Source organism: Stegodyphus dumicola, chromosome 1, assembly GCF_044657685.1.
Source record: "Stegodyphus dumicola isolate Sdum_Otavi_A_Nest chromosome 1, ASM4465768v1".
NCBI lineage: Eukaryota > Metazoa > Arthropoda > Arachnida > Araneae > Eresidae > Stegodyphus > Stegodyphus dumicola.
In genome coordinates this window covers 134,026,861-134,040,210 of record NC_140768.1, presented here as the reverse complement: position 1 = coordinate 134,040,210, position 13,350 = coordinate 134,026,861, and the positions used below count along the sequence as shown (strand labels likewise).

General features: G+C 36.1%; 1 long non-coding RNA gene across 1 annotated transcript in view; it reads right to left on the bottom strand.

Annotated features, from left to right (window-relative positions):
- Positions 1 to 13,350, bottom strand: part of LOC146999253 (uncharacterized) — a 44,420-nt gene that overhangs the window by 25,293 nt on the left and 5,777 nt on the right. The gene's annotated exons all lie outside the window — the stretch shown is intronic.

Here is a 13,350-nt window from a genome sequence, read left to right as displayed (position 1 = left end):
GGATGCCTTCGTGGAGGACTTTCTAAGGAAAACTGGCTCGTATGTACGTTACACACAGGGAAAAACCACGGAAGCGCCCAAGCAGCCAGCCCGTTCACGGGAATCGAACATCGGACCGAACTACCAGTATCTGGCGAGTTTACCTCTCGGCCGCTGGGGCCCTATAGCACACACTGAGAACATTTTCAAAAATACCAGTATTGTATGTCTAAATGTACGTTATAAGAACACAGTTGTAACATACACCTCCTTAGCACATAATGCTGAACGTACTTTATAGTATGTCTGGGAACGTTTCAAAAAATACCAGTGTTGTACTTTAATGTCCGAAGAACACGGTTATAATACGCACAGCTTTATCACGTCCTGTAGAACGTACTTTAGAACATAGTGAGAACGTTCCAAAACATACAAGTGCTGTACGTTGAAATATGTGCTCTGAGAACACTGTTATAATACGCGCCGCTTTAGCACGTCGTTTAGAACGTTTTTCATAGCACATGTTGAGAACGTTTTGAAAAGTACCAGAGTTCTACGTTGAAATATACATCCTGAGAACACGGTTAGAATACGCACTGCTTTAGCACCTAGTTTAAAACGTTTTTCACAGTACATGTTGAGAACGTTTCGAAATGTACCAGGATTGTTCGTTGAAATGTACATTTTAAGAGCACGGTTATAATACGCACCGCTTTAGCACGTCGTTTAGAACGTATTTTCTAGTACATGTTGAGAACGTTTCGAAAAGTACCAGTATTGTACGTTGAAATGTACGTCCTAAGAACACGGTTCTAACACGCACAACGGTTATGTCGAACGTATTTTATAACACAATCTGGGAACGTTTCGAAAAATACGATTGTTGTACGTCGAAATGTACGTACTAAATACACGGTTGTTACATGCACCACTTTAGCACGTTATGTAGAACGTATTTTATAACACAATCTGGGAACGTTTCGAAAAACACGATTGTTGTACGTCGAAATGTACGTACTAAATACACGGTTGTTAGGGCCCTATCACTTCTATACACGCGCGCTTACCCGGGACAATTCCGAGAAACGAGATTCTAGTAGTACGGCTTTAAGCGGCAGGCTTCCGAGAATTTCGTCTAGCTAGGAGGAACGTGTCCCGGCTACGAGCAACATTTTAAAACTTTCCCGAAAATGTTCCGACTGGAGACGTGTTCCTCGAACGTTCAACCAATCAGACGAAAGTTCTGCTTCTGAAGGATCACGGGTATAGCTTTCAATATGGCGATGGCTCTCACTGTGAAGTGATGGACGGTGGAAATAGAAGCTGATTTAATTATTGCTGTTTTGTTGTAATACAACTGCCTGAGTCATTTTTTAAATGTTTATATATTCATTAAATATATAATCGTGGAAATTTCAGAGTTGACAGTATTTTACGACGTTCTTGTAGTTCGGATTTGTTTACAAATTGTTCGTCGCCAAAAGTTCGCCAAATTTGTCGTATTTCGTGCTGATCGTGTATTATCACTGTTATATAATAGAATTTTATTTCTTAAATTTAAGATGAATAGTTTTTTAAAATCCGTTTGTATATGCGTGGCTTTTCTCCTAATTAATTATCTTTGAAATTGTTAATTGCATAATCAGTGACACATTTTAAACAGCATAAAAGATGTATAAAAAAAGAAAAGCATAGCTTATGTAATAATGAGAATACTCATTAAATTTGTCTATTATTTTCATGTTAGTAACGAAATACTTTTTGGATTATAATTACATTAGAAACTATACTTTTATTGTAAATATTGAAACATTGGAAATTTATGGATTTATTATTATGCATGATGAAAAACATTTGTATATACATTCATTAATATAAATCTTATTCATTACATTAATACTAATAAATATATATTAACAACTTCTAAACCATCGCATCTCTCTATCTGTATGTAAATAGATGACTTATTAGATGTGTATATATATATATATGTATGTATGAATACAAAAATTAACATTGCCAAGAAGTTTATTTGAAGTTGCTTTTAATTCAGATAACGATTATGTAATTGGCAGCAACTATAGTTATCAGTTCTTTGCAAATTATTATGGGTATGTAATAATCAGTTGAAAAATAATTTATGAGTATTTGAGTACTAAAGAGTGTACACATTTTGTTATTGGGTAAATTCATAATTATATCATACGTATGATCTACGTAATAAAAACATGACCAATAAATAATAAGAAATGTAACAGCTGTGCATTTATAACATTTGATTACTTAAAACAGTGCACATCTGATTATCACCTTCATGTCTGTTTACATAATGAATTGCACTTTCAAATTAAGTGCACGGGCCTACTAGTGGCCGAAGCCTCGTTGAACACTGGTAGTTCTGTCTCAGGTTAGAATGCCGCAAACGGGCTGGCTACATGACGTTTCCTTGGTTTGCCCCATTTGTAAGTGGTATACGAGCCAGTTTTAAAAAATCTTCTACAAAAGGATCCCTCCTGTTGTTATCCGTCGATGCTTTGCGGTAATCACATAAAACAAACTGAGCCCACCAGCGGCCGAGCGGTAAAGTCGCTGAACACTGGTAGGTTCGGTCCGAGGTTCGAATCCCGCGAACGGGCTAGCTGCATGGGCGCTTTCGTGGTTTTCTCCATGTGTAAGGTGTATACGAGCCAGTTTCCCTTGGAAAGTCCTCCACGAAGGCATCCCTTCCCTTAGGCAGATAGCCCTAGTGTGCTTTGCTGTAATCTCAATAAACCAAACCATAAAACAAACTGATGATGTGAAGAACTAATTTCTAGAGTTGGTATAATTAATGTGTTTTAGGTATATTACCGAGTGTTCTATGGGACAGTAAACAACTCGCACATGTTTGATTGCTCATTTATTCATATGCTTTATTTGATCTTCATTTTGCTAAATAGTATCTGCTGGCTGTGAGGAGGTAAATATCAGCCATATAGATTTTTGTCATAGTATCAGGACTTGTGTTCCTCTTTACTTGCCTTGAAAACTTGAACTGTCCTGACTCGGAACAGGGAGCTTACTCAAGTTATGTTCAATAAATTGTGAAGTAGACAATACACACAGAAAGGGTATACAAAACCCTTTATTTTTCTATCTTTACAGCGATTTCCGGAACTTCGGAACACAGAGACCAACCACTTGTGGTCTGAACGTAAGAATATAAAAATATTAACTAAAACTGTAACTAAACTAACTTTGGATTAATATACAAGTGCCTAACTTTAAGATTGGCCGTTATTTAACAAAAAATCCGTATATAGTACAGAGAGCTGCTAAAACTACGATACGTTTGAGATTATCAAGAGGACTAAACCTCTGGCCTTGAAGGCAACTAGCAAACGAGTAAAACTACTATAGCCAGCGGCCTGTTTCTAATAACTCCTTCCTCTCTCTTGCTTGGTAAAAAGCCACAACTTAAGTACTTGGCGTTAGCAAGACAAATTTGCATAAGTTAAAGCTTTTAATTCTGGCCGGAAGTAGAAAATAAGAAGTGATAGTAAAGATTTAAAATAAAATAAACGTTAGTAAAACTTAGGATCCTTACAATAGAAGTTTTTTTTTTTTTTTTTTTTTTTTTTTTGTCTGTTTGTTTGAATGGACAGAACAGTAATTATGAGCCATAAAGTTAGTCAGAAAATGCTTTCACCAGGTCACAAATTTTCCAGTGAGCCATCAAATTTTCATTGAAATGCAGACAACAAAAAATACACATAAGCGATGTGTGATAAATAGACTTATCCAGCACATATTTTTAAACTATTCTTAGTGTATACAGAATTCGGCTATTACTGACGTAATTGATTGCTATAACCAGAAGTGTGTTTATCTGTTACATGAAGTGCCAGAGTAGAGATCAAAGTGATTAACTTGATAGCAATCACCTTTCTATTATCTTCCATTACTAACAATAAAGTTTAAAACGAAAAGCATGTGAGCGGTACAAAACAACACGAAGAAGCGAATGTCACTTGAAAGGAAACGTCACTTTCGCCAATCTGAGCGATAACTGATTCTTGTTTGGCTTTCAGCCTGTTTACCAAGTGAAGATGGTAACCCTATTTCGCCAAAGGCCGTTTCTCAGAACTGTTGCTGCAAACGTTTTGTCCCGGCAACAAACAGCTAATGTGATAACGCTTTTACACGCACAACTTTAGCACGTTATGTAAAACGTTCTAAATACACTTTACACCGTTATAGAACGGTATGACACGGTCTCTGAACGTTTTCGGAACGTTCCGGTGCTGCTTGGGTATCTTACTTAATCTTTCGCTATTTAAATTCCAGCACAATACACAGATTTGTTTTCCTTCAGGGTCAAGCATGTGTAAGTTTACTTAGTTATATCGGTTCTAGTGTAGAATTGGGTGCCCCTTCCATTAGCGAAAAATTTTTTTTTAATTTTGGCTATGAAACCTCACTTCTGGTTACCATGATAGTTTTAGCTTCCTGATTTTATTTAAATGAAAATAAATTGATATGTACATGGACAAATTTAAGGCAGTGCGCAATGCCTAGTTTGTGGAATTCTTGGATTTTTTTTCAAGTGAAAACAGATCGATGTGTACATTGACACAGAGTTTGTACAATTCTTTGGCTTCCTATTGTGGTTTTGTGTAGCGGCCATCTTGAAATTGTGCTTTCTTGGCGTCAAAAAAAATCGCCAAAAAACAAGGGGCACCCAATTATAAACTTTTATAGCAATTAAATTACATCAGACATATGCATCAGTTAAATAACACTGAAGGAAATATGTCACTCACTCATTCCATGTTTGCATCATTGTCGAGAAATAGTTCTTTCCTCACGGTGAAGCATGTATCAGTTTACTTAGCTCGCAATGCTTAACCCCGACATTGCGTCAATGCGTAGAATTACGATTGACACAGTTATGTATGAAAACAACATAAATTCATTTAAAAATAGTCAGTTATTTTATCTGGTTGTATAAACAACGCAAATCAAATCAAACTGTTGATGCAACGAATGTAAACAAACGCCAAGAACTAACGACTGTCACCCATAGACCTTATAAGAGATACAGACTAACCCAGTGGGCGGGGAGCGCGTCACTGACATGTCGGCAAGAAAGAGTAGGGACGATGTGGTTTACTTTAACACTGAAACCTATGGCGTTTGTATCACATAACTCTTTTTAATTATTAAATGTGATACGTTGTATAGTGATGAGATTATAAAAGCCACAGTTTTTTGCAAATAGGATTTAAAATATCTCATTAAAGCACTTTTTACTGCATTTCGCGCACTTTTTTCACACGTAATTCTTGTACGAACATCTTTACTTTGGTAAAACTGTAAAAACTCTAAGCACAAAATCTATGAACTTAATTTTGCGTACAAATAACGTAAAATTAAATAAGATTGATAGTACGGGATACTTTGAAATAAATAAGGTAAAACTAAACAAGATCTGATAATTTTTTTTAAATTTAATGACCATTTTCAGCAGTGATTTTCAAAACTATAATAACATTACAAAACAATAATTTATTTGATTATATCATCATTTAATTATTAACATTAAAGTAGAATATTTATTTTATTAATTTATAGAATTCGGAGCATAAAATTTTCTGAGTGTAATGAAAGGGGAAAAAAGGTAAAATAAAAACTAGAAGCATTCAGATTTTATATTACGCCCAAAAGTAACGTTTTTTTAACGTTTTGTGTGTTACCTATGTTTATTGAATATCACGTTCTTCGCCCGTAAACTACATACATTTGAAAACAGCATATCTTTAGAATTTCCGCACTGGAGATAAAAACTATTATTTTCCGTACAGTGCTCCCTCTGAACTGGTTGAGTTTGTTAATCAAAAATTCGTTAAAGTTTTACAAAATATGAAATAGATTAAAACAAATTCGAAATTCTGCCGTCCAGATGCCCATGTTCGGGTGGAGGATTAGATTATTCAAAATTTGATGGTTCTAGATACTGTCATTTTTGTCACAATGCGAGAAACATACATGTATTCATGCAGATTCTTCAATATTTAATTTCTTTAAATATAATACAGGGCGATAATATTTGGTAACACCAATTTGCAAGGAGACACGGACATTTATAGTAAAACAGCGCAAAATGCCGCTTTGAAACTAACAACCTTTCTAGGCTACCGCCCCTTTGGGCTAATAAATTAAATTAACAGTAAATAAAAAAAAAATCTTATGCCGAACTAAAAATAAATTTTAAAAAATAATCACTATAAAATACAAGCAAAATTAATTATTACGGTTAAATACAAATATAATATTAGAATTAAATGGATAAAAATTTTTAAGGAGCCAAAAGTGTTTATCTCTATGATGTATTATGAAACATAATTGGGATAATCTTTGGAATATGGTAACAGGTAGTTTGGCGACATTTTGGTAAGGCGATAAAGATTACTAGCTAGGACTTTAGCAGTGTACATGGATAAAGTCAAGAGTGTGCGCAATGCCATTTTTGTGCAATTCTGGAATGTTTTTTTAAGAGAAAATAGGTCGACGTGTATGTGCAATTCTTAAAAACGCGGCAAGCAGTGGACGATTATGCACTTTCTCCCAATGTCGCACCTAATCTTCGTCATGATTAAGCACTTTTGTTCTATAAAAAATCTAGCATAAGCGTAATTCGGCTAGCAGATTGTTGGAAAAAAATGTTGAGTTAAAAAAAAAAAAAAAGAGCCTTTACTTCGTGAAAACAAAATGGCGTTCCAAAAAAAGCTAGCAGGTTGCTGTACCAGGGTTGGTCGCCAAATTTTCGCCACAAAATCGCCAAGTTACCATAATTCGAAGATTAACCCATAATTGAAATAAAATTCCTTTATGGAAATTGTGCTATAATACTCATCTATAATTTTAAAAAAGCAGCACAATTTAGAATTTTAAACAAAACTTTCAAAAATTCGTTTGTAAATATTTTAGTATTTTTTACTTATTTACACCAATAAAAAGCATAAAAATTGCAAGAGAAAATTGCTTGTTTGAAATTTTCTGTTAGTTCAGATTTAAAATATTATTTTTTAAAAGAAGTAGTTACAAATTTCCTTAAAGCATAGGAAAAGCTAAAAATATATCCAGCCCTGAAAGCATCCAATAACTTTATAATTATTTAGAATGTTAATTATGCTTGATAAGTATGCTAAATTTTTAAAAATCAATCTCAATTTGAAAAATAAAAATATGTAGAAATTCTAATTTGTGAAATGAGGTGCTACAACCAGTTTTTTCTTGACAATTATACACGCTACAATAGGAAACTACTGTTAAATTTCTGCAAGTCGTCCCTACTCCTCCGGATGTGATCCGAGCCAGTGTTGGCGCTGCCAAGGCTTCTTCCATAGTTCCGCAGTGTGCACACTGCCAATCCGGTGTCTGAGGTGCGCCGGCCCGCATTACGCGTACCAATGCACCAAAGACACGGAGGAAGCCAACACCTGTGCGAACTGCCTTGGGCGGCACGCAGCCAACTGGTTTCACTGTCCCCGAAACCCAGCAAATAAAACCCCCCCTATTAGATCGGATAGCGGGATTTCAAAATTTGTACCGGCTCCGGTTAAAGCTCCAATTAGCAGCACGGATCCCTCATTTAGTGATGTCGTTTCCGGACGGAAAAATCCCGGACTACCATCATCTACTAAGGAACAGAAGCAAGCATCTGCGTTGAAGCAAGCTTCGAAACCAGCACAGAAGCAGAGTCCTCTCCTCCAGCCAGCACCACCGGCCCAGGCTCCAGCCCCAACTGTAGATGATGGCAGTTGCACAGACACTCTCCGGAGCGTTTTCCAAATTGCCTCGGAGTTTGGAATAGAACACAAGATCCTCCTTGAAGCTTTTAGAAATGCTCTCCCTAGGCTCCGAAATGTCTCCACGGGGCCTGAGAGAGCATTTTATATTTACGAGGCATACTGTGGCCTCTTAAACTAAAGGCTTCAAATTCAACTGTGCAACTAGTGAAGATACTCTCCTGATCTCCTACTGGAATGCCAATGGAATCAAGAAGAAGATTCACGAAGTCCGGGATTTTATTAATGAGCATCACATGGACCTCTTCCTCGTTCAGGAGACACATCTGGTTGAGGGACTTAGCGCGAACATCGCGAATTATTTCTGCTACCGAAACGACAGACAGGTATGCATCAGTGACACTGTTCGTGCTAGTGGCGGTACTAGCATTTATGTAAAACGCTCCCTAAAACATTCTAGGATACCCACGCCACCACTGGAGGCCTTAGAAGCGACTATAGTAAAAATTCATATTCCAAATTGTCCCCCAATAGCAGTAGCGTCCTGCTATATGCCTCCGAGACAGGGACCCGCATTTATCTCTGATCTCAGGAAATTAAGTGGTGTTGCAAATAACCTGATTATCGCAGGAGATTTAAATGCCCGTCATAGAAGTTGGGATTGTGTCACTGCCAACAACTATGGCGACAAACTCAAAATTTGGGCTCAGGACGCCCGTATCCAAATTATTGCGCCAAACACACCTACCCATTACCAGTTTCCTGGGGGGTTAGGTGCTCCTTCCATTATTGATTTGGCCTTATTTAAAAATATTCCAGTAGATTATTCGATCGAAGTGATTCCGGAATTGTCCTCTGACCATTATCCGGTTCACCTCACCCTTAAAACATCCAAAATTAACCAAAATTTACCGGCGCAAGTCTCCACAAATTGGGACAACTTTCGGTATGTCTTGGAAAATGGTATTCTCCCCCCTATCAAAATTCACGATAATCAGGAGGTTGATTTAGCCATTGACAGGCTCAACCAAACCCTAGGAAGCGCATTTACAGCTGCTTCCAAACCCAAATTCAGGCAAAATTATTATAAATTACCTGATCACATTAAAGATAAAATCAAAATTAAAAACCGCCTTCGCAGAGACTGGCAAAATACACGTTTGGAAAACTTTCGAGCGCAACTGCGAAGAATCCAGAATGAGATCAAGTCTGACATTAAGAAATACACAGACGAAAAATACGCAAACTATCTTAAGTCCTTAAAGACTTCTGATAATAGCCTCTGGGTTGCTAGCGCACGGCTTCGCAAACCAAAACACGACATTCCCCCCCTAATGGGCACGGTCAACGACCGGATGGCATTAACAGACACCGAAAAGGCTGAACGCATAGCAGACAGCCTTCAAACACAATTTTCACCTAACACTGGACTCATGTTCGATTCCTGTGCAGAGCACACGCATGAAGTCCAACACCAAGTTGAAGAATTTCTCTCCTCAGATACAAATTCTGAGGAACCCATCACCACAACAATGACTGAGATTTCTGCTTTTGTCAAAAATCTCACCCCTGCAAAAGCACCTGGCCTGGATAGGATTTCTAATCGCATGATTAAAAATTTACCAGTAAAATTCATATTTTACCTAGCAGTTTTGATAAATTCAATGCTAAGGCTAAAATATTATCCTCATAGCTGGAAGAATGCATTAGTCATTCCTATTCTAAAACCTGGAATGGACCCAAAGGTCCCTCAAAATTATAGGCCGATCAGCCTTCTGTCTTCACTTAGTAAAATTTACGAAGCTATACTGCTTAGATACCTGAATGATTTCTGCCGAAACCGAAATATTATTATTCCTCAGCAATTCGGATTTCGTGCTAAACACTCAACTCAGGCCCAGCTACTGAGGGTAGTTGAAATCATTCATACAGGATCTCGCAGTGGAAAGCCTACAGCTATTGTTTATTTAGACGTAGCAAAGGCTTTCGACGGATGTTGGCATATTGGAATTTTATTCAAGCTCATGCGACTTGAAATTTCGGCTAATTTTGTGCACATAATGCACTCTTACCTCACTAATCGTACCTTTTCTGTTAAAGTTAAATATTCTGTCTCTTCTCCTCGCCCTATCCTGGCTGGGGTGCCTCAGGGAGGAATTCTTAGCGCTACGCTCTTCAACTTGTATGTAAATGACATACCACAAACACCAAGTGTCGATCTAGCACTCTATGCAGACGACACAGCCATCATTTCACAGCACTCAACATTACATGCCACTCTCAATCACCTACAGCTGTATTTAACAGACTTGGAGTCCTGGCTCATTACCTGGAAAATCAAAATTAATGTAGCAAAAAGTGCCGCCACAGTTTTCTTTTCCAGAAAGAGGAATGTCCATAGTCAACTCCCTCCACTCAGATTATTTGAAGAAAATGTACCCTGGGTGGACTCCTACAAGTATCTGGGAGTACATCTAGATGCGAAGCTGCTCTGGAATACCCACATCAATTATGCCATATCCAAAGCAAGAACAACAAGAACCCAACTGATGTCTCTCCTCAAAAGAACCAGCAACCTCTCCCTCAATAGCAAGATCCTACTGTACAAAAGTACCATCCTTCCAATCCTGACCTATGCAGCCGTCGTATGGTCAACTGCTGCCAATAGCCATCTAAAGAAAATCCAAGTATTCCAGAGCGTCACGCTTCGTATCCTGACAAACGCTCATTATTTCGTCCGTAATGAAGTGCTTCATAACGATCTCAAAATTCTTCCCCTTGACGCCTTTTTCAGGCAAAATTCGGCCAAATTCTTTAATAGATTAACACAGATCGAAAACCCAGTCTTGCATTCACTTCCTGCTTATGATCCAGCTGAGCCCAGCTCAGCTAAGCGACCTAGGAGCGTTCTTGATAGAACTTATAACATCTTTCCTAGGAAGCCAAAGCGGAGGTGTCTGCTTGACTAGGAACTCTTTCTACAAATTCTTTAAATTAACAAGCACTTCACGGGCCTAACCCGGCGACCCTTAACTATTTCTATACTTCCACATGCCCGCCGGACCTAATTTGGCCTCGTTTCTCGGTTTTATATCCGTGCTGCTATAGGTAACATGCTCCTCCACTTGCCAAGACCTCAGCTTTTCCTAAAACACGGCCCAGACAATTAAAAGTCAGAATCACAATAGATTTAACGTTTCTATATTATCTTATTCAACTTAAGATACTTAATTATTTAAATTTAAATTAATATTCCAATCTTTAAAATCTAGCTCCCTCATATGCTACTCAAAACACTCTTACTATATGAATTTTTGTTCCATCAATCTGCATATATACAAGCTTGCATATCTTCAGACATCATCTGCAATCAGGTAATTTTGTTTAATCCTGTCCCTATTTTTATTTCGTTCCCTTTTTTAATCCACCTCTCCTCTTCAATTTAAAACACTTTTCCTCGCCTGCCTTCCTTTAACTATCCTAAAACTTCTCCGTCTTTTTTACAGTTAACTTTCTTCACGGTTCTTTCCGCTTCAATAGTTGCTCCTATTCTTCCTTCGCCACGGGCGGTAGGAGAACTTTTTCGCCTCTTGAACTCTTTCCCCCCTTCTTTTCGTTCCTCCATCCCCTGCTCCGAGCTTTAGTCGCAAGACTCTCTTCCCCCCAGCCCATCCCCAAGGCATTAGCAATTACTGCGGCTTTCCGTATTACCAAAGAAACTCTAGGGGAAAAGAAGGCAAGCTCTCGTAGACACAATGTAAACCAGTTGGCTCGCCCTCAGGCAAATTTCGAATCCAAGTCAGTATGCGGTGAAGCAAACACGCAGGGTGTAGTCGAGGCGGAAAATCGATCTTACTTTAAACGCTCGTGAAGCAGAAAGCGTAAATCTTTTATTTGATAATTGATAATTAGCTTTTACTATTGTTTTTTTTTTTTTTGAAAATTTTGCTTTGCAGTATATGATTTTTTATTTTACATCCACTTTTTTGTTTCATAATTATTCATATTAATACTTAAATATTTCATAAATGGTTACTATTAGTTTAATACTTCGTTTAATTACGGCTTTAAAATATGATTTAATTTTAAATGCCACGTAGTACGTATGTATGCAATTTAATAAATATAACGTTTGTTATTGCATATGACAGAATTACTGAGATATGGCAAAGCACACAAAGGCTATATATTTAATAGTCTGAAATACATATCAACCGTTAGCAATTTTAAAATAAATAAATGTTGCACTCTTCAATACAATTTTATTAAAGATTTTTGCTTATTCAGCTTGAAAGAAATAAAGACAACACATATAAATTAAGATATTAAAAAATTTATTTACACAAAATTTCATACTAAGATACACAATTATCAAATCACTATAACATAATATATAACAAGCAAATGTATGATTTTTCATACAATCGCTGATACTTTTTCCCTCTTTTGTTTCAAATAAGTTTTCTCTGAGCTAACTTTTAAAGATATATATCAATTAACACAGTATAACAATAATTAGATGAAATTATTTTCATGTTTTTTAAGAATAATACATTTTAAAATTTTATTGTAATTTATGTGTTTTATTAGAAATTCTTTTTTCTACTATTTAAACAAAAAATTTGGTAAAATATTCATAAATTTTTGTTTTAGAGATACATAAAATTTTAGATTTATCATACAGAAAAAACAGCAAAGACAAAAAAAGGAGAGAAACCGTTAAAGCTATGCTAAGAATGTATACTACCATACATTCTTAGCATAGCTTTAATGGCAGAAACTACAACAATAATATATCTTTTAGAAATGAAATTATTCTGAAATTTAAATATTTAGATCTCACACGGGTTATATTTCTGTAAATTAGTAATTTTCATAAAATAATAAACTCTGTAATACCCAATGTTTAGGAGCACATATTAGAGATTAAGAGATAATAGTTAAAAAATAACTTCTATATAATAACAAACAATCTATGTTAGTTCTTTAAGAAACATTCAATATCTGACTGAAAATTTTAGATTCAGTCAATATTGTTTTGGAAACAATCTGAATTTGTCACTTATGGCTACTAAAAACAGTTTTGAGAGAATGTGAAAATTTTGGGATTATTTTCCATATTAAATTCTTTGTTTGCTTTCCCCCCAAAAAAGGAAGGGGTGGCAAATTTGAAAAGAAAATATATTTTACAAAAAGAAAAGCAAACTAAATCATTCTGTACCAATGATAATAATGCATGATGTTAAAGCACCATTATTCAATGCTTACAGCAATGCTGCAAATTTTCATAAAAATGTCAATAAATATATCTTTTAACGTGCTGAATGCAGGAATCTTAAAACTGCACGTTTGTAAGAGTATGAGAAAAATCATCAACTGAGGCGTCTGAGCAGTATAATGCATTTCCATTCATCAAATCACAAATAAAAGCATCTACATGGAAAACAATGTCTTAATATATTATCCATAACAAATGGCTTGGTATGCATTTTGTACTAAGATAATTTTCAAATGATTTGCATAACTAGTAAAAGAAGGAAATTTTTATTATAAAATCTCAAATAATGGGAATCTTTTTGTA